Source organism: Eucalyptus grandis, chromosome 7 (genome assembly GCF_016545825.1).
Source record: "Eucalyptus grandis isolate ANBG69807.140 chromosome 7, ASM1654582v1, whole genome shotgun sequence".
NCBI classification, from domain to species: Eukaryota; Viridiplantae; Streptophyta; class Magnoliopsida; order Myrtales; family Myrtaceae; genus Eucalyptus; species Eucalyptus grandis.
Window position 1 is genome coordinate 9,700,884 of NC_052618.1, and position 27,545 is coordinate 9,728,428.

General features: G+C 39.0%; 1 pseudogene; it reads right to left on the bottom strand.

Annotated features, from left to right (window-relative positions):
• Positions 1–10,820: 10,820 nt before the first annotated feature.
• LOC104454970 lies at positions 10,821–12,688 on the bottom strand (annotated as a pseudogene).
• Positions 12,689–27,545: the final 14,857 nt, after the last annotated feature.

The following is a 27,545-nucleotide window of genomic DNA, read 5'->3' on the forward strand; positions in this document are numbered from 1 at the left end:
ATGACTTGATAATTCTTATTAAGAAAAACAACATAGTGACGCAATTCTAATCTTTGGCATTTTTTACTAAAAATATATGACAAGAATATTAAAACATTAACTTATGACCCTCTAACTAAAGCGCAACATGTAATGTGGACATTATGAAATCTATATAACTTAAATAACACACTTTTTATTTTAATTTTATTCAAGGAAAATCATCCTAATTCTATATGAATCTTAAAAATGCAAAGCTTTAAATATGAAATGCATATGGACCTAAATACTTAAATTACATAATATGTGAAGCGCAAACAATGATAACGCACCAAAATATAATTCATCAATGTATATCAATGACATATATTTTAACGCGAGTCAATAATACAAAGCAAACCATAAATTTGTCATAAAAAGTTGAAATAATAAAAAAATCTAACCCGCTATCTCACGGTTCAATAAATTTGATTATCATGACTTAATTTGACAAATTTCCTAATCAGATAATAAATCAAAATAAATCAAATTAGAATAAAAACAAAACATGAAATCAAATATAAAAATTCACCTAGTCTAACTCACGGTTGACTTGAGGAATGGCCAGGAGCAGCTAGTGGTTCGATGATGGGTCGCCGTTCGGAACAGGGGGTGGTTGTCGGAGGTCCGGCAAGGTCTAGTAGTAACCACACCTGCAGCAAAACGAGAGGAGGCAAGAGATGGCTCGTTCGGGCGTGCAAAGGCAAACGCGGGAGCAGCAACGTCGGGTGCGGGGCGTCGGACGCTGCCACTGGGACTGATTCGGGTTGAGGCGAGCACCGAGTGGAGAGCTCTCGGAGGTGCGGTGATGGTCCCGCAGAGGTGGCGTCTCACGGGTGTGTGGCAGCTCGGTTCCGACGTCGCGGTCGGCAATGGAACTCGGAGCCGGGAGCGGCGGGCTTCGGAGCTCCGGCGTCGCGCTGCGTAGTAGGTCGCGATGGCCGGCGCGGGTTGGTGGTGCTCAACGACGGCAAGGGAGAATCGTCGGGCACCGGGTCAAGCAAAGGTGACACGGCGTCGGGCGGAGCGCGCGGAGGTCAGGCACTGCAGGGCGGGCGCGGTGGTGCGGATCTGGTTCGAGCTGCTGCGGTCACGAGCGGCACGGCTTCAGGCAAGCGTCGGCGAGGGGCCGGGTAGATCACGAACAGAGAGGTCGTCGGGAAGCTCGGAGCCGGCGCAGTGCGGCGTTGGGCAGATTTGGCTCGGGTCCGATCGTGGGCGTCACATGATGAGGTGAGGCAGCAAGGCGAAATCACGGACGATGCCGCGCAGCCGACCGGTGCAGCAAAAAACTTGAACGGCTGCGAAGTGGAGTGACTGCGGAGCCGAAAGGGAAGAAGATGAACATGATTTCTCCTTTTTTCTGCCCGCACGTCTTTGTCTTCTCTATTCCTTTTGTAAGAAGAATTAAACAGGTTTTGAAAGATCAGAAGTGCATAGAAGTCGGTGACGAGAAAAGCCAAACCTGAAGAAGCAACGAAACGAGAGGAAGCTGAAAACGAGCAAGGTCGTGAGTTGGCGATCCAATTGAACCAATGAGCCGGCGATCCGTGACAACAGGAGCTAGTTCATGAGCTGGCAATCCGTGACAACAGGAGCTGGCGATCCGTGAGAGCAGAACCTGAAACACAGAAGCAGGTCAAGGGAATCAAAGAAGCTACGCAGTCAGAAGAAATACACGTGTATTGTTCATTGTAACAATTCTATAACAGAAACAGTTGAGCTAGTGATTAAGTATAAAAGGAAAAGAGAGAACGAGAGTGAGAGAGGTGAATTCATTGATTTGTTAGTACTGTGTTGTTAAGCTTTTCCTGATTCATCCGGAGCTTCTTCTCCTTCTTCTGTATCTGGGAATGATAAAAGATTGTGTAAAGAATAAACTTGAAGTTTTGGAGAAGAAATATAACAGAAGACTGAGGTATTCTCATTGATTGTTCAAGATCTGAACTCCTTTTGTGTATAGATCCTGTTCTGTATTTGATTTCTTCTCATGGTATCAGAGCATATTACCTGGGTATGATAGATCTAATGAGTTCTTACTGCATGATATGATAAAGATCCTGGTATCTCTTAGATAGCTTACCTTCAAAGTTTACTGGATTATCTTCGAATCTTCAAAGTCTCTGAACATAGAAGAATGGCTACTAGAGTGCAGAAGTATCCTTTCCCTATTCATGTGAATATAGGTAACTTCGTTACCATCAAGTTGAATGAAGAAAACTTTCTGTTGTGGCAAGCTCAGTTTAATAGATTTCTAAAAAGCCAGGATCTAATTGGTTTTATTAATGGTGAAAAATTACCTCCAAGTCGAATGATACAAACTGAGATAGGAGAAATAATGAATCCTGATCACCTGGATTGGATAAAAACCGATCAGCTTATATCATCATGGATAAGTGGCGCGGTATCAGAAAATATTCTAAGTCTAATAATTGGCTTAGAAACCTCTCTTGAAGTATGGCAGGCTCTCATAAATAGATTTACACAGAAATCTGTTGCAAAGGAGTTTGAGTTAAGAGGAAAACTTCAAGCACGTAAGAAGAGAAACAGATCACTAAGCGAATATCTTCGAGAGTTCAAAACCATTTGTGATCAATTGAATGCAATTGGAAAGCCTGTTGATGATATAACAAGAATGTTTGGCATACTGGAAGGGCTAGGTCCTGAATATGAAACTTTCAGGACAACCATGTATTGTCTTAAGCCTCAGCCAGAGTATGATGAGGTTATCTCACAACTTGAAAGGTTTGAAACCCGATTACAAACATACTCTATGAATGAGTATAACTCTAACTTGGCCTATTATGGGCAAAGAAAAGCTAGAACAAGTCAAAGAAAAGAATCAATCCCGAGAAATCAAAGAGAAAATTTTCGAGGAGAAGTTAGCTATGGCGAGAGGTCAGCCTTTTATTAGAAGAGAATATGGAAATAATTCTGCGAAGGAAGCTGGAAGGAATCAACAAAATAGAATGAATAACTTGTATTCAACTCGGCAAGGTCGTTAATAAGGATAATTGGTCCAAATATGGACAAGGATTTCGACCCTATTCAAATCCTGCACAAAGGTATCAAAGTGTTAGGTCTTATCCACCACAAAGCTCAAATGGTGATCGACAAACACAGAATACAAAGCCTACTAATAATGGTCCTCTGCAATGCCAGATCTGTAAGAAATCAGGTCACACAGCACTCAGATGTTGGTATAGGTTCGACAACTCGTACCAGGTAGATGAAATACCAACTGCATTAGCAGCAGTTCACATTGAAGAACCCTATGGCTCAGAATGGTATCACGATACAGGGGCTACATCACACATTATCTCAGAACCTGGTATGATTCAAAACTTCAATACATATAGTGGTAATGACACTGTCATGATAGGAGATGGATCTCATTTGTCAATCTCATGCATTGGTAATGGAATACTAAATACAGGAAATAGCAAATTACCTCTGAATGATGTATTAATAGTCCCTGCAATCACCAAGAATCTTCTATCTGTATCAAAACTAACAGATGACTATCCCTGCTCGTTTATTTTTGACAAACATGGGGTATATATGAAGGACAATCACAATCATACAACAGTGAAGCTAGGAAGGAAAGTCAAGGGGCTTTACCAGTGGAACCTAAAGCTGCGAAGCTTTCTTCATACGACTCAACAGAAGTAGCGAAAGATATCTGGCATCAAAGGCTTGCTCACACCAATCTTAAAACAGTGAAGATTCTGCAGAAACAAAATCTCATTCGGCTTAGTTCTAAAACTCATAATATATGTGGCAGCTGTCAAGTTGCTAAAAGCTCAGCTTTATCTTTTCACCTCTCAGACCATATTTCTAATGTTCCATTAGAAAGAATACATTGTGATGTATGGGGACCTTCACCAATTCAATCTGTTCAGAAATTCTCCTACTATGTCATTTTTGTAGATGATTTCTCTCGGTATAGCCGGATATATCCCATGAGACAAAATCGAAGTATATGAGATATTCGTTATGTTTCAAAGACTTGTAGAAAATCAGCTTAATCACAAGATAAAAATCTTCCAGAGTGATGGAGGTGGTGAGTTCACTAGTGATAAACTCCAACTTCATCTACAGAAGTGTGGAATTAACCAATTTATCTCCTGTCCACACAAACCAGAGCAAAATGGTGTCTTGGAGAGAAAACATCGACATGTGATTGAATTAGGTTTAGCAATGATGTATCATGCTAAAGTACCACTGAAGTATTGGGTCGATGCATTCAAAACAACAATTTATGTTATCAATCTTCTTCCCACAGCAAAACTACATATGCATTCACCTCATTACAAGCTTTACAATACAACACCAGACTATTATTATCTTCGAGTTTTTGGATCAGCTTGTTATCCATGTCTCAGGCACTATACAAAGCATAAATTTGATCCAAGATCTCTCACGTGTATCTTTCTTGGCTACAGTGAGAAGCATAAAGGATACAGATGTCTCTTACCTACCAATGGAAGAATTTACATTAGCAGACATGTAAAATTTGATGAGAATGTCTTTCCCTTTATTCATATACTTAGTACTGAATATCAGCAGGGATCTGATCTATACCGACAATGGATGAAAGGAGTCCTATCTTCTAGTTCCAACTCTACTAAGAAGCCTCAGTCACAAGTCAATCTATCAAAGGGATATTTGTAGCATACCAGATTTAATCAAGTAGCTCCAGAAATACAGAACGACGAGCTCACTTCAAGTAGTTCTGAAGGTCGATCCCACATACAAATATTACCTGATACTGAGATACAGAGTGCTGTTAATAATATCTCTAGTAATATTGAATCACATCAGTCGTCTCCAACCATAGAGGAACAAATACCTACAAACCAAGAACCTGTTTCAACATCAACTGATACCACAGGACAATCTCAAATCAGTATTGACACTGGAAATATACAAGGTACATCTTCAACACATCCTATGCAAACTAGACTACGATATGGAATTATTAAAGCAAATCCTAAATATGCATGTCTGGTTGAGTACAAGATTCCTGTTGAACCAAAATCAATAAAGTCTGCCTTAGCAGACCAAGGATGGTATCAAGCAATGCAAGAAGAAATGGATGCCTTATATCAGAATCAAACCTGAATTAGTTCCTCGAGATAATCACATGAATGTAATCGGTGCAAATGGGTGTTCAAGACAAAACTTGCACTGATGGAAGCTTGGATAGACTCAAAGCTAGGCTACTAGCCAAAGGCTTTCATCAAGAAGAAGGTCTTGATTTCACGAAAACCTTCAGTCCCCGTAGTAAAACATGCAACAATTCGAATAATCCTATCGCAGCTATGATGAAACAATGGAAAATCCATCAATTAGATGTCAAAAATGCTTTCTTACATGGACACTTAAGTGAAACAAAGTATATATGGAGCAGCCTCCAGGGTTTAAAGATTCACAAAAGCCTCATCATGTTTGTCTCCTTCGAAGATCTCTTTATGGACTTCGACAAGCTCCTCGAGCCTGGTTTGATAGGTTCAGCAGCTTCCTGCTCGAATATGGCTTTTTCTGTAGCTCTACTGATCCTTCTCTATTCATCCTGCATACTGAAACAGCCACTATACTCCTATTACTGTATGTAGATGATATCATTCTCACTGGAAGCTCACCTCATTTGATTTCTAGTCTTATTACTTCACTGAGTATTCATTTTCATATGAAGGATCTAGGTTCCCTACACTATTTTCTTGGCATTGAAGCTACACGAACCTCAGATTATCTATTCCTTTGCCAAACCAAATATGCTCTGGATCTTCTCACCCGAGCTCATATGCTAAACTCTAAACCTCTTTCAACTCCTCTTTCACTAAAACCATCCATTTTAATCAATGATTCTCTACCTTTGCATAATCCTACTGAGTACAGAAGCCTAGTTGGAGGTCTGCAATACCTCACCTTAACCAGACCAGACATTGCTTATGCCACAAACATACTCTGTCAACAAATGAAGCAACCTACAATTGCTGACTTCAACAGATTGAAAAGAGTCTTACGGTATATAAAGGGTACTCTAAAGCTTGGCTTATTTCTTCACTCTCACAGTACAATGCATCTTTATGGTTACTCTGATTCAAATTGGGCTGGTTGTCTCCAAACCAGAAGATCAACAACTGGTTTCTGTACATATATTGGATCCAATCTTATCTCCCCGGGCAGCAAAGAAACAACCTACCGTGAGCGAGATCATCTATCAAGCTGAATACCGTGCTCTTGCATCAGCCCACCGCCGATCTTACATGGGTCAGTTTTGTATTACGTGATATAGGCTGTTTTCTTAAGCCTCCTATTTATTTGTACTGTGACAATAAGTCAGCAATATCTCTTACTCTGAATCCTATCTTACATGCTCGAACCAAACATATTGAAGTAGATTTTCACTTTGTTCGGGAAAAAGTCTCCTCAGGATCATTGCATGTTAGCTACATTCCAAGTTCTTATCAATTAGCAGATATTTTTACAAAACCATTGACAAGCAGAGCACATTCTTATATGCGAACCAAATTGGGAATTTGTACACTCTCCATTCCCAATTTGAGGGGGGATGTTAGAAGAATTAAACAGGTTTTGAAAGATCAGAAGTGCATAGAAGTCAGTGACAGTAGAAAAGCCAAACCTGAAGAAGCAACTGAAACAGAGGAAGGTCGTGAGTTGGCGATCCAATTGAACCAATGAGCTGGCGATCCGTGACAACAGGAGCTAGTTCATGAGCTGGCAATCCGTGACAACAGGAGCTGGCGATCCGTGAGAGCAGAACCTGAAACACAGAAGCAGGTCAAGGGAATCAAAGAAGCTACACAGTCAGAAGAAATACACGTGTATTGTTCTGTTGTAACAATTCTATAACAGAAAACAGTTGAGCTAGTGATTAAGTATAAAAGGAAAAGAGAGAACGAGAGTGAGAGAGGTGAATTCATTGATTTGTTAGTACTTTTGTGTTGTTAAGCTTTTCCCCGATTCATCCGGAGCTTCTTCTCCTTCTTCTCGTATCTCGGGAATGATAAAAGAGTGTGTAAAGAATAAACTTGAAGTTCGAGAAGAAATATAACAGAAGACTAAGGTATTCTCATTGATTGTTCAAGATCTGAACTCCTTTTGTGTATAGATCCTGTTCGTATTCGATTTCTTCTCACCTTTGCGGAAGCAAAAGCTTCTTTTTTGCTGTTTGACTTTTCTTTTTCAATCTTCTGCTTTTCTTGTTCTCCTCTCGAAGACCTACGGACGGCTTCTTCTCTTTCTTCCTTTTTCTTCTTTTTCTTACTTTTCTCTCTCACCCGACGCTCTCTCTCACCCTCTTCCGAAAACCTCCCCCGTTCACTTTCTCGCGACTGTACTTTTTCTCTCTTTCTCTTCGCCCGCTATTTTTCTTGGACGAACAATGAAGAGAAGCCCCACTCGGTACCGAAACCTCGCATTCCTTTTATAGAGGAAAGACTTGAAATTGTTGAAGATCCGGCGATATTCACTCAACTTCTTCAACAAAGAAATGGCTCCAAAATCAAACGGTTAATTTTTTTTAAATTTTGAAATGAGAATATATTTTCAACAACAAAGATTTTCAAAAACCGAATTTTATTTAATTTATTATTTTTTAAAATATTAGGTGTCAACAGCTGCAACTGTTCAATGAGATGGTCTGCTCTATCCCTTACTATGATCATTTTTATTCTTGTGTTATCATGTTTTAGAACGAACAATGTAATAAATTTGTCCTACTTATCCTCCTTTCTCACATCATCCTCGTGCAGGTCGCATTTCCCAATATAACGAGTCTAAAAATTGAAGGTCTTCAGTGCAAAGAGCTATGGAACAATAAAATTCCCACTGATTCCTTTCAGAAATTGGAATCTCTTAGATTGAAGGATTGTGACGACCTCCAACATGTTGCCCCATGTTATATGTGGAAGAGGCTGCAGCACTGTCTTATAAACCTAGAAGTGATTTCATGCTGTTCAATCGAGATCATATATAAAAGTGATGAGACAGATACAAAGGGTATTAAATTGAGGTCACTGGTTTTGCATGATCTTGAAAACTTGGGGTGCATTTGGCAATCTGATGATCTCCTAAATGTCTAGCTCCCAAACTTGAGCTATGTAGAGGCGGTGAGGTGCTCCCGTTTGAAAATGCTTTTCTCTACCTTTACGGCGAAATTTCTTGGGCAAATCGAAGAGCTGGTGGTGGAGTCATGTGAAAATATGGAGCTAATTGTTGGTAATGAACAAATGGAAGAAGCAACCGGCACGACAATCGCCTTCTCCAAGTTAACTACTCTTAGACTTTTCAAGTTACCGAAATTCAGGAGCTTCTTACCTGAGGAATACTCTCTGAAATTCCCGTGGTAAGAGGACTTCCATCCTTGCAATTCTTGAGTATAGTAAGCTGTGGAACAGTGGGGGACCGAGGCACTTTTGACTAGCTATATCGTGAGGACCGAGTAATCATGGATGCCATCCTAATCAGTTGTCGCAGTTAATGCACAATTCTTAGAGGGACCCACATGAACGCTACATCACGTGGCCCTCAATAGACTGCTCTCTTCCATACTCTCCACATCTGACGATTCCTTTGATCTTCATTGTCCTCTTTGTCGCCCTCCATCCACCAACAGCCGCTGCCGAACACTGACCACTTCCCGACCGCCAACATTTCCGCCAAGCTGCAAAGAGGTCTGTAATGCCGGAGTGCTCGAACTTCGGTCATGACTGTCTGCTTCAACAATTTCATTCCTTGACGTTGCTTTTGTTATCTCCTTACTCATGTGCGATGTCAATCGTTGTAGCTAATCATTCTCCATTCTAGTAAACCACATATGCTATATTTTCCATTTCTATTGCTACTGTTTGTGGGCAAATCGATTGTGATTGAGGCTGTATTTATGATTTAAACTAGTGCTTCTTGGCCAAGATGTATACCACCTATTTGATGAAATTCCTGAACTAAGTCGGTGTGTATTTTTTATTCAATTCTTGACCAAGAATTCCCTTCATTACTAGATTGTTGATTTATTCTGGTCATATAAGCGTGTTTGAGTTTCGTTTCTTCATAAATAAAAAAAATCGTAGGTATTCAATTCGAACTTGTTTTGAATATGCTGGAACCTTGGTATGCCGAGTCGCCACTGTTGTTGCGGCCCTGAGCTAATGTTGATTGGTCCTTGATTTTATGCTATCCCACTCAAGTAAGCATGTGTAGTGATATAAGATTGTGTTGTGGTGAATTTCATGCTTGCTTGGGAAAGAAATTATGTCATGGATGAATGAAATTCTATTAGAAATTGATCTGTGATGCTGACCCTGTCTTGATATGTTTGATTTGGTGTGCTTTTGATTCCAACCCGAGGCTAGTTAGGTTATGGGGATCATATATGTACATGCGAGGAAAGTAATATGGAGAACCTCATAGCATTTAGCACGAATTGGGGTCATCATCTCTGAACTTGAATATGCTAGAATGACGTACTGCATGCTGACCATGATTGTTTTGTTTAAATTTGGCACTAGTTTGGTCGTGAATTGATGCCATTTTGATCAAGTGAGATATGGCTTCAATTCATGTCAATTGGCCATCAAAGGATCATGATTTGTCTTGTATGCTCTGTTACAATTTTGAACATGCACTGGAATTTATGGAATACGCATGAATTAGATCGATTTTGACTTAGTTTGGTTGCATTTTTTATTGCCTGTGGATAAGTGATATGTGTGTGCATGATTAAATTGATGAGATGTGTGCTTGATATTGCCATCAAGAGTCTTGGCTTGATAAATAATTTAGAGGACTGATGTTAATTGAAGCTTAATTCCTTATTCTTGCGATTCCAAAGCAAACCTTCTACTAGTACACATATTTTGAAGGTGATATGGTAGACTATCCAGATACGAGGAAATCTCTCAACAAAGTTGGTTAATGAGGCCCTTGAAATATCGCATGTACAACACTTGCCAACAAAGTACATGTATTCTCTTCCTTTCCTCCGACGCTCACCATTCAAGGCTTATTTACAAGAGCTATTGCTTAAATCTAATTGATCCTTCAAGTGTGCGTTTGTGCCAACATACCATCCACAACACCAATTGCAACCTACTCATTCATGATGTCATCTCCTTCCTTGGAGTGTTCTCCTACCACTACTATTCAAAATGATATTTCAAAGATACGACTTTTGTTTTCCTCCCTCCCCCATGGAATTCGCAAAAGCATGGCGAAGATTAGTCACCAGCACTACCAGTAACCTGCCATTGAAATCCATTAGGACCCTGTCCATATGTTCCACTAGGACTGGGTGCATAGTTCCGATTGTCTCTTTTATAAACCATTCTGCAATGGAGGTGCAAAGCTCCATCTATCTCCTTGCAGCAGGTCTCTCTGTTGCTAATAGTAATTGTTTTTATGACACTGCTGCTTGTAGCAGGTCTCCTGATTTGAAAAAGTTAGAATATTTTCCCTCTAAGAAGTTTATGCTATAAATCTCAATATGGAAAACACTTAGCCAAGATGAACTTGATGAACCATATGAATTTATCTTAATATCCACACGATAACATCAACTCATCTGAAGCATTTTACACAACAATAGCATTGCGTGTCCTTTCCACAACTTGCTTTAACTTACTTTGTCCTGCTTATGAATGCTCATTCTACTCATTATTTTCAATTTCAGCTGCTCAAAACATTGCAATATAACCCAAAATCACTTGAAAATTTTGTTATATATCATTGCATTTGCAAACTCTCATAATTGATTGCTACTAATTTTACTTAGTTTATCATGTCGTGGGAGCATCGTGAAGAGTGGTGGGTGATATGAGGATTTTGCCACCCACATCGGGAAACATTTCAGAGCCAGCCAAAGAACCGACTTCATAGTCTCTGCTTACATGGATGGGATACCGCATCAGGTGTCCTCTCATTTCCTTGGGATTATGTTGGTCCTCATCCACATAAGCTTTCCAATTCCGTTTGGCTATTTTGTTCACCCTCTTTACACATTAAGTGCTTTGAGGTTCCCTGAAGCTGTCCTCTAAATCTCCTAAGTGCTCCGCCCAAAGCGACATCCTATAGCCGTAAACCTGCATAGCATAAGTTAACATAATTATACGCAAGCTTAAGTTTGTGAATGAATGTTGCTGCACTCGCTCGAGCATACGCTTTGTATATGCTATTCAGAAGAGCCTAACCCGATGTAACTAACCTGGCCACGTGGATGCCTCTTTTTCCTGGCCCAAGTGTGATACGGCTGATAAGCCCCCATTGCGATTTCGGTGTCTCTTGAGCCATCCAGAGATCTTTGGTTGATATTTGCTGATCCCAAGATCACATACTCATCATCTACTATCATCCCCTTGGCACGCACATATATAATGAATCTGCGATACTTCTGAACCAACGCTTGCATAAATAGAAACGACAACATGTTTCAAACCAAAGTCTTTTTACCACTCATGAAGCCATAGTTCTTAATGACTTCATTTGTTTTGCTTTTTTAACAGGTTTTCAAAGGAAGAATCCATGAGAAGAGTATAGACATATAGCACGGCATTATTTTCGGATTGTTGATTCATTGCTTGGGATGAAGGTTGCGAAGAGGACAAGGGCTTCCGCTTGCCAAGGCAATAGAAGTTCAAGTAATCCAGTGGATGGTACTTGCGTGACAACCCGGCTTTTTCGAGAGCCTGTGCGATGATTTTGTACATCATCATCATGGTTTGTCCCTGTCCACATTATCAATACATGGATATGAGGATAGTGATTGTTAATCTTTTTATATCATCATATCTCTTGGAGAAAAATACTAAAATGACTGAAACAAGGTCAGATCACAAAATTTCCCCCTCAAGTAGTTAGGCTTGGTCTGCTTGGATCACTTCGTTTTCTGCTTAACTCTGTTCATCGTGTTATTTAGTTTCAATTTGATAGGACGTTATATTTATTGATATACTGTTATCGATATGCATGTGTCATTGCTATTTCTTTGCAAGATGAAAGAGTTCATCCTTGATCTGACTTGCTAAAAGAGAATTTCTTGCACTACAGCACTAGTAGGGACACCCTTCGCCCACATCAGTATCACTCTACCGACACTGAATCGCTCGTTTGCACTGATCTTGCTTGCGATCTTCAATGGCAGCTCCATTAGCACTAAATTGTTTGCCCCTGCTTGTCAAAACCATATGAAGCATTGGTTGCCATCAAAACTCTAACTCAAGATATTAGATGAGCTGAAACAAAACTAGAAAATGGAGGAAAATACCTAAATTTAAAAAGTTCAGAGAGTCGGTCTTGGAAATATTACATATTAAATCAGAATTCAGTTTCAATGTCTTATACAGTGAGTTTTAGCTATTATTAGCTAATACACAAACCTAGAGGGAGCAAAGTTTGTATACTCTTTACTAGAGGTATTGTTGCTCGCTCAACTCATTCAGTCAAAATGAATAGAAATGTGCATCTTATACTTGCATTTTAGTATGATGGCCAATGATAGGAAGAGCAAAGAAAATATTGGTTTTCAATGTACATGAAGTGTTGTGCCGATCTAATGGCTTTCCCGTATGCCGTGTGAATGCTCGTCTACTTTCAAGTTCTTTCCACAGATAAAATTCCACAACCACAAAAAGATTGAAAGAAGCAACATTATCAATGTGGACTTCAATCTCTATTCAAAAACACTAAAGATTGTGCAAGAAAAAAGGAGAGTGACTTTCTAACATAAGGAAAACTTTCTGAGTCATACATATATAACGGCCACTTGCAAATCTACAGGCATGATATTAGCAGCTAAAACCTACTTGCTTTGTGGCTTCTTTGACACTCTACAGAAATCCCTTTATAGATCCTGAATCAATTGATCTAAAGACCTATGCCAACATAAAATAGAAGTGAAAGACAATCGTTACACTTCATTTTTCTCACGATTGAAATCCCTAGAAAATGCCAATAAATTTTATGTAAATTCTCCCGACCTGCACGTGCTAGTTTTCTAGGTCATGTTCGTCCTTGACTTGTACTTTTTTGTCACCATCTGTTGGATTATAATGTTGGTTTTTCGACTGATATTCCTTTGTTCAGTTTTCTTCTTATGGTTTATTTTTCTTGCTAAGTTGGTTATATTATGCAGCTGGTATTTTTGTTATTTAGGAAGTGAATTAGCACGTTTAGGTGCAGTTATATGCTGCACGTGTGTGTGTGGTTTGTAAGCAGTTATTGTTCTTGTTTAAATTGTCCTGTACTTGACAGTTTCCCTATAGAACTGATATATGCAAGTTCGTGTTCTGTTTCTCTGTGCTTCTCTTCCTTATTCGAAATCTATAGCTTCTGGTTTTCTGTTTCTTGTTTACCGTTTGATCAGTAACAACAGTGGTATCAGAGCATGAATGATCTTGAGGGACTGTGAAGTGAAGCAAGTATCGAAGTGTAAAGAAGTTAAAGGGTGATGGAGACAGGGTCGAGTGGTTTCTCTGCAATGGCTTCTCCATTATTTACTAGAGAGAATTATCAAGCATGGGCTGTTAAGATGATAGCATTTTTGGAGGGTCATGATCTGTGGGAAGCTGTGGAGGATGATTATGAAGTTGCTCCACTTCCAAATAATCCGACCATGAATAAATCAAACTTTATAAAGAGAGAACCACAAGAAAAGCCAAGGCAAAATCTTGCATGTATGCTACTGTCTCGCCTACCATCTTTACTAGAATTATGTAGTGTGACTCTGCAAAGGCCATATGAGACTTCTTGAAGGAAGAATATGAAGGAGATGAGAAGATAAGAGGTATGAAGGTGCTGAATCTCTTGAGAGAATTTGAGAGACAGCAGATGAAAGAGTCTGAGTCGGTGAAGGAATACTCGATAAGCTAGTGAGGATAGCTGATAAAATCAAAGTTTTGGGGACTGACTTGAAGGATGATAGGCTTGTTCGGAAGATCTGTGTCTCTTCCGAGGAAAGAGAAATTCAGCTACTATAGCTTCTCCGGAAAACACAAGGGACTTGGCTGATATAAAACTTGCGAGTTGTTGAATGCTTTGCGGGCACATGAACACAGAAGACTAATGAGGAGAGAACAACATGTAAAGGGGGCATTGCAAGCCAAAGTAAAGCAAAATGATGGAGGCAAAGGGAAGAAATGGATTCAGTTTAGAGGAAATGTTGCTGATTCGAGGTTTTTACCAAAAGAAGGGAACACTGGTGGATCTAACAAATGGAAAAATAATAAAAAGCCATGTCAGTACTGTAGTGGAACCAATCATCAGTCTTTTAGATGCTGGAGAAAGCTAGATGCTAGGTGTAGAAGATGCCACAAGTTGGGTCACATGGAAGCTATTTGCAAAGGAAAACTTATTAGCTAGCGGAGAAGCACAAGTGGCAGTAAATGAAGTTGATGAAGAGCACCTGTTTGTAGCTTCAGCTGGTGAATATTCAGTCGAAAATAATACATGGCTGGTAGATAGTGGCTGTACCAATCACATGACTGGTAACTTAAAGCTATTCAGGAACATAAACAAGACAGTAAGGTCTAGAGTCAGAATTGGCAATGGACAGCATATTGAAGTGCAAGGTAAAGGTGTAGTTGCTATTGAAGGAAACCGGGTAAAGCTAATCAAGGATGTTCTCTTTGTGCCAAATATTGACCAAAATTTGTTAAGTGTTGGTCAGTTAGTGGAGAAGGGCTATAAAGTGAAGTTCGAAGGAAGGGAATGTCTCATTAAAAATGCTGACAACAAAGAAGTCTTGAGAATTCCAATGAGGGATAAAAGTTTTATGTTCAAGCCACATGAGATGCAACGGATAGCTTTGAAATGCAAAGAAGAAAATACAGAGCTATGGCATAAAAGACTTGGGCATGTTCACAAGAGTATGTTGTTTATGCAGAAAAATGGCTTGGTAGATGACTTGCCAAGCTTGGAGGAAGAACTTCCACAATGCAGAACCTGTCTTCTTGGCAAACAAGCTAGATTTCCCTTCAAAGGAGGAGTCTTGAAAATATGTCAAAAGCTGGAACTAGTTCACACTGATGTATGTGGACCTATGTCTGAACCCTCTCTCAATGGAAGCGGGTATTTTATTACCTTTACTAATGATTTGACTAGGATGAGCTGGATCTATTTTCCTGCGAGCTAAGACTGAAGTAGCTGATGCATTTATGAAGTTTAAAGCTTTAGTTGAGAATCAAAGTGGGAAGAAAATTAAAGCTCTCAGGTCTGACAATGGATCTGAGTATATAGCTAACAAATTTAAGCTGATTTGTGAGCAAGCAGGAATTGTACATCAATTTACAGCTCCTTACTCACCTCAACAGAATGGGATTAGTGAGAGAAAGAACAGAAGTATTATGGAGATGGCCAGATGTATGATGCAAGAGAAGAATTTGCCTAAGAGGTTGTGGGCCGAGAGGCAGCCAATACTTTGCTGTATTTCTATTAAATAGATTGCCTACAAAAGCCTTAGAGAAATTAACACCTCTCGAAGGACTGGCAAGATATTAAACCTTCTATGAAAAACTTGAAGGTTTTTGGATGTTTGTGTTACACTCATGTTCTTGATGTTAAGAGGGACAAACTTGATAAAAGGCGAGATTGGGATCTTTGTTGGATATAGTCTTCAATCAAGAGCTTACAGAATTTTCTATCCCATGACAGGGAAAATAACTGTGAGCAGAGATGTCATGTTTTTAAAGGAAGATGAATGGAATTGGATAGATGGAAGGATCACAAAATTGAAGCACTTCGAAAGACAGCCTGAAACATATGTGGAGACTAATGGAATTACAGAGGAAATGGAAGAGAGTATAGATGATCAACCTGTAAGAGGCACAAGGTCACTTGCTGAGATCTATGAAAAAAGTAATGTGGCAGTGCTCGAACCATCCAACTTTGCAGAAGCCAAGGAAGATCAAAAGTGGATTGCAGCAATGCAAGAGGAGATAGCAATGATTCAGAAAAATCAGACTTGGGAATTAATAGACAGGCCACTAGACAAGAATGTGATTGGAGTTAAGTGGGTGTTTAGGACAAAACTCAATCTTGATGGTTCTGTCAATAAGTATAAAGCAAGACTGGTTGTGAAAGGCTATGCTCAAATATGGGGAGTAGACTATTCTGAAACTTTTGCTCCAGTTGCAAGGTTGGACACAATAAGGCTTCATTAGCTATTGCAGCAAAGAAGGGATGGACTATCTTTCGTTAGATGTCAAGTCTACATTCCTAAAATGGAGAGCTTGAAGAGGAAATTTTTGTTGAACAACCTGAAGGTTTCAGTATTAAAGGGCAAGAGGAAAGTGTATACAAATTGCGCAAAGCTCTATATGGATTGAAACAAGCTCCAAGAGCTTGGTATGGAAAGATAGATCGACATTTACAGGATTTTGGTTTTGTAAAAAGCTTAAGTGAGTTCACTCTTTATACCAAGAAAGTAAATCAAAGTGTGGTAGTTCTGTCACTCTATGTGGATGATTTATTGGTGATAGGAAATGATGCGGGCGATAGAAAATGTTAAGCAAGGTTTGTTTGCAGGTTTTGAGATGATAGACTTAGGAAAAATGACTTATTTCTTAGGGCTAGAAGTTAAGCAAAGTCCATATGAAATCTTCATTTGCCAGAGGAAATATTTGAAGGAAATTCTAAAGAAGTTTCAGATGGAAGACTGTCGAAGTGTCAGTACACCGATGGCAGCTAAAGAGAAGTTGCAGAAGGTTGATGGAACAGATGCTGTGGATGCCTCGATGTATAGAAGTCTGATAGGGTGTCTCATGTACCTTACAGCAACTAGACCAGACATTCTATTTGCTGTAAGTGTTCTATCTAGATTTATGAGTGATCCAAGTAAGCTTCATTTGATTGCAGCAAAGAGGATCTTGAGGTATCTAAAAGGAACCTTGTTCTTTGGTGTGAAGTTTCAGAGGGGTCAAGAATTCAATTTACAAGGTTTTTTTGATAGTGATTGGGCTGGCTCAATGGATGATATGAAGAGTACATCTGGATATTGTTTCAGTTTTGGATCAGCTTGTTTCTCTTGGTGTTCTAAAAAACAAGAAATTGTAGCTCAATCTACTGCAGAAGCAGAATTTATAGCTACTACTGCAGCTGCAAATCAAGCTTTGTGGCTGAAGAAGATAATGAAAGATTTATGGCTGCATTCCAGTGGCTGTATCGAAATCAATATGGATAATCAAGCTACTCTAGCAATATTTCAGAATTCAGTTTTTCATGGCAAAACTAAGCATTTCAAGGTTAAGTTCTTTCTACGTGAGGTGCAACAAAATGGTGAAATTAAGTTTGTTTATTGTAGATCTGAAGATCAACTTGCAGACATGTTCACAAAACCACTTCAAGCTGGAAGATTTGAAGTATTAAGAAAGAAAATTGGAGTATGCAGCAGCAACTGATCCAAGGAGGAGTTTGTTGGATTATAATGTCTCAGTGCTGCTGGTTTTTCGATTGATATTCCTCTGTTCTATTTTCTTCTTATGGTTTATTTTTCTTGCTAAGTTGGTTATATTATGCAGTTGGTATTTTTGTTATTTAGGAAGTGAATTAGCACGTTTAGGTGCAGTTATATGCTACACGTGTGTGTGTGGTTTGTAAGCAGTTATTGTTCTTGTTTAAGTTGTCCTGTACTTGACAGTTTCCATATAGAACTGATGTATGCAAGTTCGTGTTCTGTTTCTCTGTGCTCCTCTTCCTTATTCGAAATCTATAGCTTTTGGTTTTCTGTTTCTTGTTTACTGTTTGATCAGTAACAACACCATCGAGGCTTGTCAAGGGACAAAGTATCCATGAAATACTATCGAGCCTTAAGAGAGCATTCTCATGCCACGCCTGACATTTTTCAACTTAAACTTGCGCCACTTCGCCGCTTTTCTCCATCTCTATTCGAAATTCTTCCATATGTCATATGCAGCTTGTCCCCCAACTTTGCAGTGTAGATCATGCCACAGTCACCTTGGGACATTGACAGTGGACTACAGTCATCACAGAAAAAAGCGATGATCACATGATCAGAAAATAACATGTACATGTAATTACAATGCTAAAGCAACATTAATTTAATTATTGTGAATGTGGGGTTGTGAATGTCATTCTTAAAGACAGCATCAAGATCACTATATAGTCTATGCTTAAGAGTGTCGTATCGGCCATCACATGGATCCGGCCCACCAATGAAAGTTGTTATTTTATGGTTGTTTCCTAAGGCTTGAGTGTTGAGAACCACATACTTTCGGTGATGCGAGCATGGGGTCCCCACCACCTGGACTACAAAAGATCCATACACCAACAAATTAAACCAAACATTTTCATACGTTTATGCCAAATTTCAATCAAATGGGCAGCTGTTGCAATACTTTTAAAATTCCCTATTAGTACTATTCTAATTGCATGTCACTAGGTTAGAAAACACATGATATGATATAGGACAGCATGAGACAGGTCAATAAACTTCCGTAGATTGTCTGATGAAAGGAAAATCTTTCCTATGAAATTAAACCCCAATTGGAATAATCGGGTAATATACAGCAAAAGAAGTCTGCAATCCGATGATGAGATTTTGATTAAGAATTGACCAGAACATCTAAGGATAGATACATATTGCTTGAAGATGCTAAGTTTGGTTCTTGCATAACGAGAAGCAAGCACATAGTGAACACCAGAATGTCGGAAAAACTTCTTTGTCTCTTTGTTGTGAGTTTGCATCATGCCATCTTGTGCGACAACATGTGCCAAATCTCAATTATGAGAGATCTCAATAAAGAACTATCTTTTCCTAAATCAATTATCATATAGAAAAAATCTATCACAAAGGGCATGGATTTGAAGTTTGGCCAAATGGTGGGTTGCACCATAAATGAGGATACTTATTCAAGAAAGAGCCATTATGTAACATATTCTCCGATTGCATTTTGTAAAGGCAAGTTGAAAGAAAGAACCATTAGAGGTCAAGCTTTTGTGTCGAAAAACAAAAAACTTCTTATTTTGTAAACATTCATTAAGCCAACAGTAAAAGTGAGAAAATCCTTCACTAACTATGCACCATTGATTAAAGGGTGCTCCTTAGATGCAATGCTGGTAGAATAAAAAATGTGTTCGCATGCGACTCTCATCACCATTGATGCAGTGGTTGTAACTTCGAACCACTCTACTGCATTGGCCCAACAAATCAATAGTGATGGAAGCTGCAAGTGGACAAAGTTTTCTCAACCCGGTAGTATTCCAATCATCCCAAAAACCATAAAGACATTTCCGTGTTTCAGCAATGCTTAATTACATGTAACCATGGTTTAGTATTACCATCTTCAAGAGGAACTTGTTGTGTGAAGTCTTGTCATCCCAAATAAGCATGACCACTCGGACGCCTTCATTGGACTTGTACTTCAGGAGCTCCCCTAAAGAGAGCTCTCCTTGATTTGGCAATTCCCTTGTGGGCTCTCTCACAAGCCTCACAGGATGATAAGTGGACCAACCAATGATGTAGATCAAGTAGTGGGCCTCCAAAATGGAATGGCATATGTCCTCCCAGCACTTGCCTTGCTGATAAATCTTCCCATCATCAAGCAAAATCTAAGGCAGCTTGCACTCTAGGACATGAGCATCTTGCTAAAATGTCACATCCCCACCTTTCCTTAAGTGGAAAATATGTGTTCGGTACACCCACATAGTTTGGCCCAACCCCAACACCATTCTTGCATAACAAATTGTCACTAATCGGCCTGAATTAGATCGAGATGTGAAGTTTTGGATAAGGCTTGAGGGGGCTTCTGAAGTTGCCAATTATTGGGAACTAGTCATTGATTGTGTTGCCAGACATAATCTTGGCCATTAGTATATCCACGACCCCAATGAGCTCAGCCCCTAGTGCATCTTTGTTCTTCACATAAGACTCCACCTTCATTATTGGCTGCACTAAGGAGGTATAGAATTGCTTGTCCCACAGGGGTTCTCACGGGGTTCTCGCAATTCGGAATTATTAACACCTAAATTTTGCCAACAATGCATGAACAAGACTACCAACAACAATAATAGTAAAAAATTGTCACACGCCATTGTTAAAACGAGAGAATTTTTTACTCCGTGGGGCCCACCACCGATTTTCCCTTCTCTCTTGAATTCGGTTAGGATAGCGATAACCAGAAGGACGATTTCGTCATTTTGAAGCAGGGCACTTTCGTCATTTATCCAGAGAAGTATATAAAGGAATTTTTGGCCTTCGTCATTTGACGAGGAAGTTCTCGAAACTGCTTCGCGTCCGTAGCCTATCCCATCCTCTCTAGCTTCACCGCCGGCCACCAGCTCCATCGGAAGCCGCCGCCTGTCTTGCATCTCCGACCACGGCAGACGCAGGAAGGAAGGCATGCAACACAATCGCAGAAGAAACGAAGCTCGATCCTGGAATCCGAACTTCATTGTGGTTGATTCGAGGTTCGCCGGAGGTGAATCAACGTCGATTCCAGTGTTCATGACTTCGATTGCGGGTTCCAGTGTCGTCTGGTTGCAGCTCCGATCGCGTGCTGTTCTGACCACGAGGCGCTCCTTCGGTTCGTTCTTTCACTTCAGTGATCGGCGGAAGGTTGCCGTAAGTTCGAACCGCGTGGAAAAGGACGCCCCGGCTCAGTTGACTCCCAACCATCACTTTCGAATCTTCTCTTCCACCGATTGAACCCTTCCACTTCTTACTCTAAATCAAGCCCGAGCGTCGTCCTCGCGTCAAGCTCTGGGAATCAGAATCAAAGTTGCTCTCGCGTCAACTGAACGTTTGATACTGCTCAGGAGTGTTCGATGAAATGATATTTGGTCCTAAAGTGGTGGTGTGATTAATTGTCTTCACATTGCAAGTGGGATCATAAAATTCCATGAATTGGACCTTTGATTGTATGCGACGACACGATATTCTCCCGCAGCTATGTTCGAGAAAGCTGTGAATTTAATTAATGCGAGACAAAGGGCGTAGCGTTCCGTCGATGAAGCTCAAAACAACACCAAGCCGATCAAAGCGGGCGTCCAGAAATGGGTAGACAGGCGCGGAGATCCTTGCCGATGAGGCGCGCGGCGTGCTGGAAAACGACAGAAGAGCCAAGAAAACTTGCTTCCGCAGGTAGTTTCCCAACCTAAAGAGGGCACTATCGTCTTGGCAGGGTGGCGAGGAGGACAGCCGAGGCCATCCGGGCACTTGAATCGCAGAGTGAATTCCGAAAGGTCTACTACGAGAATCGTCAACCATAAATCAATATATAAGGACTTAAAAGATAGTTTTGATCATTATAATGTAATTAGGAATTTTAATTGACCATATTAAAATTATACTTTGTTTCTTTTAAAAATTGTCTTCTAGGTCACCACCACCTAAGAGTTGATATTTTTAAGCTTTGAGTATCAAGTGTGTCTGATTGGTTAGATCTCAATGATTTTCGAGGGCAAATCTATTGCTATTGGTATTTTTTTTTTCATGTACTTAGTAAAAACTTAAATAGAACAGTAACTTCAAATAAATGAACCAAGTAATTTCTACTCGACATCCATAAATTTCATTGTTCACTTTTAGTTTTCTCTAAGTACGTTGTTGATTTCAATACAAGTCTGGATTCCTCATTCAATTTTTTAGTAGTATTTTCGATTTGCTTGCGATTTCAGTTTCCCACATTTCGATTCAAGTCTGAATCCAAAGGAAGAAGGACCTTTGGAGCCAATTCCGCTTGCATAGTTCACCGCCTCAGAGGGATCGAGCCAAATAAAACCTTCCACTAAGAACGAGAAGACACAATCAGGATGATAATCATCAATGCACCGCAGGTAACGATAATTATCGACGCATCATTCTGATATTTGCAAGATCATCTAGAAGCGGTTTTGCCTGGATAGCAAAACGACCGAACAAGAAGGAAGCACCGGCAGGACATCATCACTCGGAGCTTGAATTCAACGAAACAGCTAGCGATGGTAATGATCTGCATCTTGCGTGCCTGAAAGTCTTTCTGGTGGGGACATCGCTAGCCGGAGACAATGACCGTGACTTGGAATCTCTGTCTACTCCGAGCTCAGCGTCAAGGCAGAGCGATTACTCCTTTCTTTGGTCAGATCAACAACAACATCCTCGCATGGCGGAGGAGGAGGGGAGAGAAAAGGGTAGGCTAGGGGAAAAAGCTGAAACGTTGGGGTGATGGGCTGATGGGCTGATGGGTCTGGGCTGGACAAAAAACCAATGGGTTGCTCTTGTGGGCGGTGCCGGTTGGACCAAATTGTCCTATTCTATTTGTTATTTATTTATATTTTTATTATTCTTTTCTTTTGTTCTTTTTACTACCATTCATCGTTTTTATGTTTTTTCTTTTTCAATTACAATAATGCATGCTTAATTTATCAACTAAATTTCAGGTGTCCACAGTTACGAATATATTTACTTTAATATATGAAAAAAAATATCACACTATCCAAACAAACTATAAGACGATGTATTTACTATTGCATCAAATCTTTGATTATCAAAGGCCATATTTGTTTCTTGATTGGTGGGAGAAGTGGGCTAAAAAATATGGCACGATCGAGTTGAGTAGAACATGCATGCGTTGATGAAATATCAACCATTTAAAATAACTTGATTTATGACCCATATTCATATTAAGCCCCGATCCTATCTCGCCCATTTGTCAAGTCAAGTCCCAAAAATCGCTGTGAAGGATTAAACAAAAGCAATACAAATGAAGAGAGAGAGATTGAGAGAAAAAGAGAGATGGCAAAGATTCTTTAGTGGAAGATGATTCCTTCATCTTTTTGCTTTCCCTCTTTAGAGGATTCTTTTTTACTTTACTTAAAAGGTTTCAAATTAAAGAAATGATAAAAGGGTTGAAAATTCGAATCCTATTTAAAAAATATATGACCACTAGCTTACTTATGAGGTTACCCTTAAGTAAGTTGTCATTATTATTATTTTTTGTCAATGTCTAAACAAATTAGTAAATTATCACCTCTTTTGAAATTTCACAAGCGTCATTTTTATATATTAGTAATATAATAAATTTATATATATATATTTATATTTCACTAATACAGTGATTGACCAATTTCTTTGAAATTTTACAACTTTTTTTGGTAATATACCAACTCAATAAGGAATCTATTGCTTGTAGCCACTGCTCTGGTTGTTTTGTTATTGTTCTTCTTGGTTGTGTTCCTTCCTCAACTCCCTTTCACTCGATTTGACTTTGTTGTCATCTTGAGTATAAGTTTTGGGGCCGAGTTTTTGCTGTATAGATGTATAGCTTTTGGTTAAAATTAATATATCTCTTACCTTTATAAAAAAAATAATAAAAAAATAAGGAACCTACCAACCTCTCAATAAATCAGTCAATTATCAAGTTTTTTTCAAGTTGCTAATTATTAAACTAACAAGATGAGATTAAAAAAAGAAAAAAAGAACAAATAAAGATGAGATAACATAGGATAAAGACATTCGACCAAAAAAAAAAAAAAAACATAGGATAAAGACAAGAAAAAGAGTCGAGGAAAAAGCAAATATGTGGTGGGCCCACACAGTGGTGTAAGGGAAGAAGGAACAGTTTTACAGGGAATCATTTTTCTAGGCACCACAAGAACAGATTTCTCTACCACTCTTTCCACTTCCCTCACGCTTATCGTAGCTAGGGGTGTGTATAATCCAGGTGAATTGATTCTGAAAAATTAGAATTAGAAATCGCACGTTAGTTGCATCAATCCATCCAAGATTGGATCGTTAGTTCGGTCTGATTCTCAAATGGATCCATAAAATCGGTCTCACTAAAAGCTATTTAATAGTTATACAAAGTGTTTACCAGAAACATGAAATTATTTTATATATTGACCAATTAAAAGCCTAAAAATAATCGCTGGAGCTCCACAAATTTGTCTCAATCTTTGAATAGTGATTACCTTGCCGATAATTGCTACATGCCATTACATGTTCATGTTCTCGTTTCCTCCTTTTTTTCTTTAAACCTCGCTTATGTCAATCGACATTAGCACATTTCGCATTTGCTAATATGTCTCAGTCCTCTCTTAAGCAAGGCCTGTCTCTGCATGGTTTTTACCATCTCCTTCATTGTCCTCTCCTCACTCTCAAGCTACATTTTCATGATGGCCTCAGCCTACTTGTCAATTGGCTTGAAGTACTCTTCAATGGTAGACTCTTGCATAGGTCAGGGGAGAGTTCAAATTGAGAGAGACGAGATGGAGATTGGAGCTATGAATTTTAGATTTGCTAATTTCGAAATTTTTTTAATATTAAAAATTAATATATTATTATAATATAATTGGTCCGGTCCGATTGGACGGGTGAGCAAATCTACCCATAGAACTGGAAACCGGACTGGTACCCACTGGTTACCGTAAATTGGAATAAGGAAGCGGACCAGTTCCCTTAAGAGCCACCAGTTCTAGGTGGTTCCGGTCCGGTTCCAAGTGGTCCAGGGCGGTTCCTTTACACACCCCTAATTCTAGCCCTACAAGGCAAGCATTATTTCCTTGTTTCTTTATTTCCTCTCCTTTTAATCGAGTCCTAAAACCCACTTTACTCTATGAAATGACTTGATTCGATTCCATGGGTCATGCCATTAGAAAAAGGGGGACAATCACCTGTTGAATAGAACCAAATACGTGTCAAAACAATATCGGCCCTTTAAAAATGATTTGATTTATGACCCGGATTCATATTAAACCCAGATTTAATCTTACCCATTCGGTGAGTCGAAGTTCCAAATATCACAACGGAAGATTAGACGTAGAGCAGTACAAGATGGGGAGAGAGAGATGGAAGGTGAAGGATGATTCTTTAATATTTTCTTTTCTAATTTCGGGATTCTTTTTCACTTTTTCAAAGTTTTCCAAAGTGAAGAAATGATGAGATGCTTAAGGATTACAATCCTATATGTAAAAGATCGAGAAAATTGTCCAAAAGTTCTAAACTTATTATACTTTTGCGAAATTGATTCTAAGCCTTTTTAATTACCAATAAAGTCCTAAACTTTTGACAATTTGCCAATTGAGTCTATCCAGGTGGTCGGAAATTGCTAACATAAACATCAGGCATCCTACTTGGCACGCTGTCGTTGAAGTGGACATCTTTAACAACATTTTTGAAATTTTCTGGTTTTTTTCTTCTTCTTTTTTTTTTTTTTTTTCCATTTCCTTACTTTCTTTTACACCTATACCAGATCTAACAAGGGTGTCACGACCCTCACTAGATCAGGCAAGGGCTCATGTGCTCTCGCTTAGCGTTGCGACCCTAGCCCAAGCCCTCAACAGCCATGACAAGGGCCATGGCCGTTGAGGATTGCAATGCCCTCTCCCCAAAATAGCGAGGATCGTCGTTTGTCACTCTAAAAACCAAAAAAAAAAAAAAAAAAAGAGTAAAAGAAAAGAAAGTATAAAAAAAAAAATTTAGAAAAAAAAAACTAATTGTCATCGTCAACAGCAATGTGCATCGACTTGACTATAGATGCTATGCTAAAGAACGAAGAAATAGAGATGAGCTGTAGATGGTATGCGTAAAGAAACAAGGTGGATGCATGCAGTGACGTCTTCATCCTCTGCAGTGGTGCTGGAGATATTTTCTATGGGAGCAAGAGGTTCTTTTGATTTCTTTCGTTGATCAATATGTTAGCATTGGGTGATGTAAATGTATGGATTATATGTTAGTATGTTTTCCCATCGATTAAAACTGTTTTTGTTTGGGCAATTGACCGAATAAGTGGTTGCGTTTTCTTAAAATTTGCTGCTGGTATTCGTAAAACAATATGTACAAATTTGGGACTAAATATGTCATTAGATATGGTTGTGCACATATTATTGTGATGCTTTCAAGCTTTTTTCAGCAATTCCTTTTGAATTTCTATTTTACTAGGTTTACAAGTAGATACATGTACTTTTTTTTTTTAATATATAAATGTACTAGGATGAAAGATAATCTTTACTCTTATTTTCTGATGACTGAGTTTTGACCACTTTCGGTGCAATTGATTATACATTTTGAGATGTAGGGGCTAAATAATTTCATATACTTTTCATATGTCATTATCATAAATTTGCATCTAAGTAAAAGAAAGAACGATATTCACCTATCAACCATTCAATTTAATTAAAGAAAATGCACAAATAATACAAAGTCCTTAGTAATTGCCATCTACAGCGTGAGGTTTACATAAGACCAAGCTCCACCATGTGCGAACATTAACATCACTCCGTTCTTTTCTTCTGTTTGGTCTAGCGCCGCGTTTGTCTCCCTCCTCCTCCTCTGCGTTTGAGAGAGAGAGAGAGAGAGAGAGAGAGAGAGAGAGAGAGAGAGAGAGGGAGAGAGCAGCAGCAGCAGCAACAGAACAACGATGGTGAACCATATAATTAAATTGGGTTCTTTGTTGGAAAGAGGGGTGGTCCGGCTCAACCATTGAATAACGTGACATCCATAAAATCCATGGAGTTAATGAACCTGTTAACATACATATAATTCCATGCAGATACACTTTATTTTCACTGGTCCCGTTAATGAAGTGTAGTTAATCAATTAGATTGGGTTCTTTTTGGAAAAGTGATGTTCTCGGAAATAATATATGATTTTGCTTAGTACTTAAAAAAAAAAAAATGTAAAAGCATCTCCCGTGAACCTTCAGTTTCTTCCAATGGAATTACATACGTTGTTCAAAACAAATACATATTCACAAGATTAATAAATATAGGTGTCTCGTAGATCTCATTGGAGAGTACCTCGGGCTTTTTGAACATCCAACTAATGTCCATCAAGTGCGGCTGTTCCTCTATCTCACACACATTGGGTAATTCTTGGAAACACATAAGTCCATGCTCCTGTGGGCGACTCCAAGAGACTACGCAAATACGGTGATTTAGTCATGTGCCTTGAGTGAGGAGGATAGACACACTTATTACTTGAACAATTACTTGGGATTAAAAGATAGGTGTCGCTAAGTTTTCTTAGAAGATAACCGATCTAATTTAAAATGAAAGCTCTTAATTTTTCCTTAGAGAACAATTCTTAATTTCCCAAATGAATTGTCTCCTTGTGATCGTGGTTTTATATCACGTTTTTTAGAAAATCCTATAGTTGCCACAATTGATTTTTTCATCTCAATAATATTCGAAGTTGATTTTGGCAACTTAGTGTTTTAAACTTGGGCGCTAAGCCCCCCCTTTCCTTTTCTTTTAACTCCCGAGAAGGGTTGGAGAATATTTCTTCCCAATAAACTATTACTTATTTAAATTCTAACCTTAATCTCACAATACCTATGTTTTTCCACGTGAGAAAAGAATTGAGATGCAAATTGCGCATAGTTACAGACTGAAAAACTACTTTTATTGAAGTTTAAATTTGAATGATGTGGCATGATTAATCAAAATCTAACAGTAGAAATTCTGGGTCTCGGGATTGGAAGAACTTTTGGTTGATGGTCATGGCATAATTGGCATGAATTTTTAGATAAATAGGGAAATTGAGCGCAACTCTCATGGATATATTCTTTATTACATTT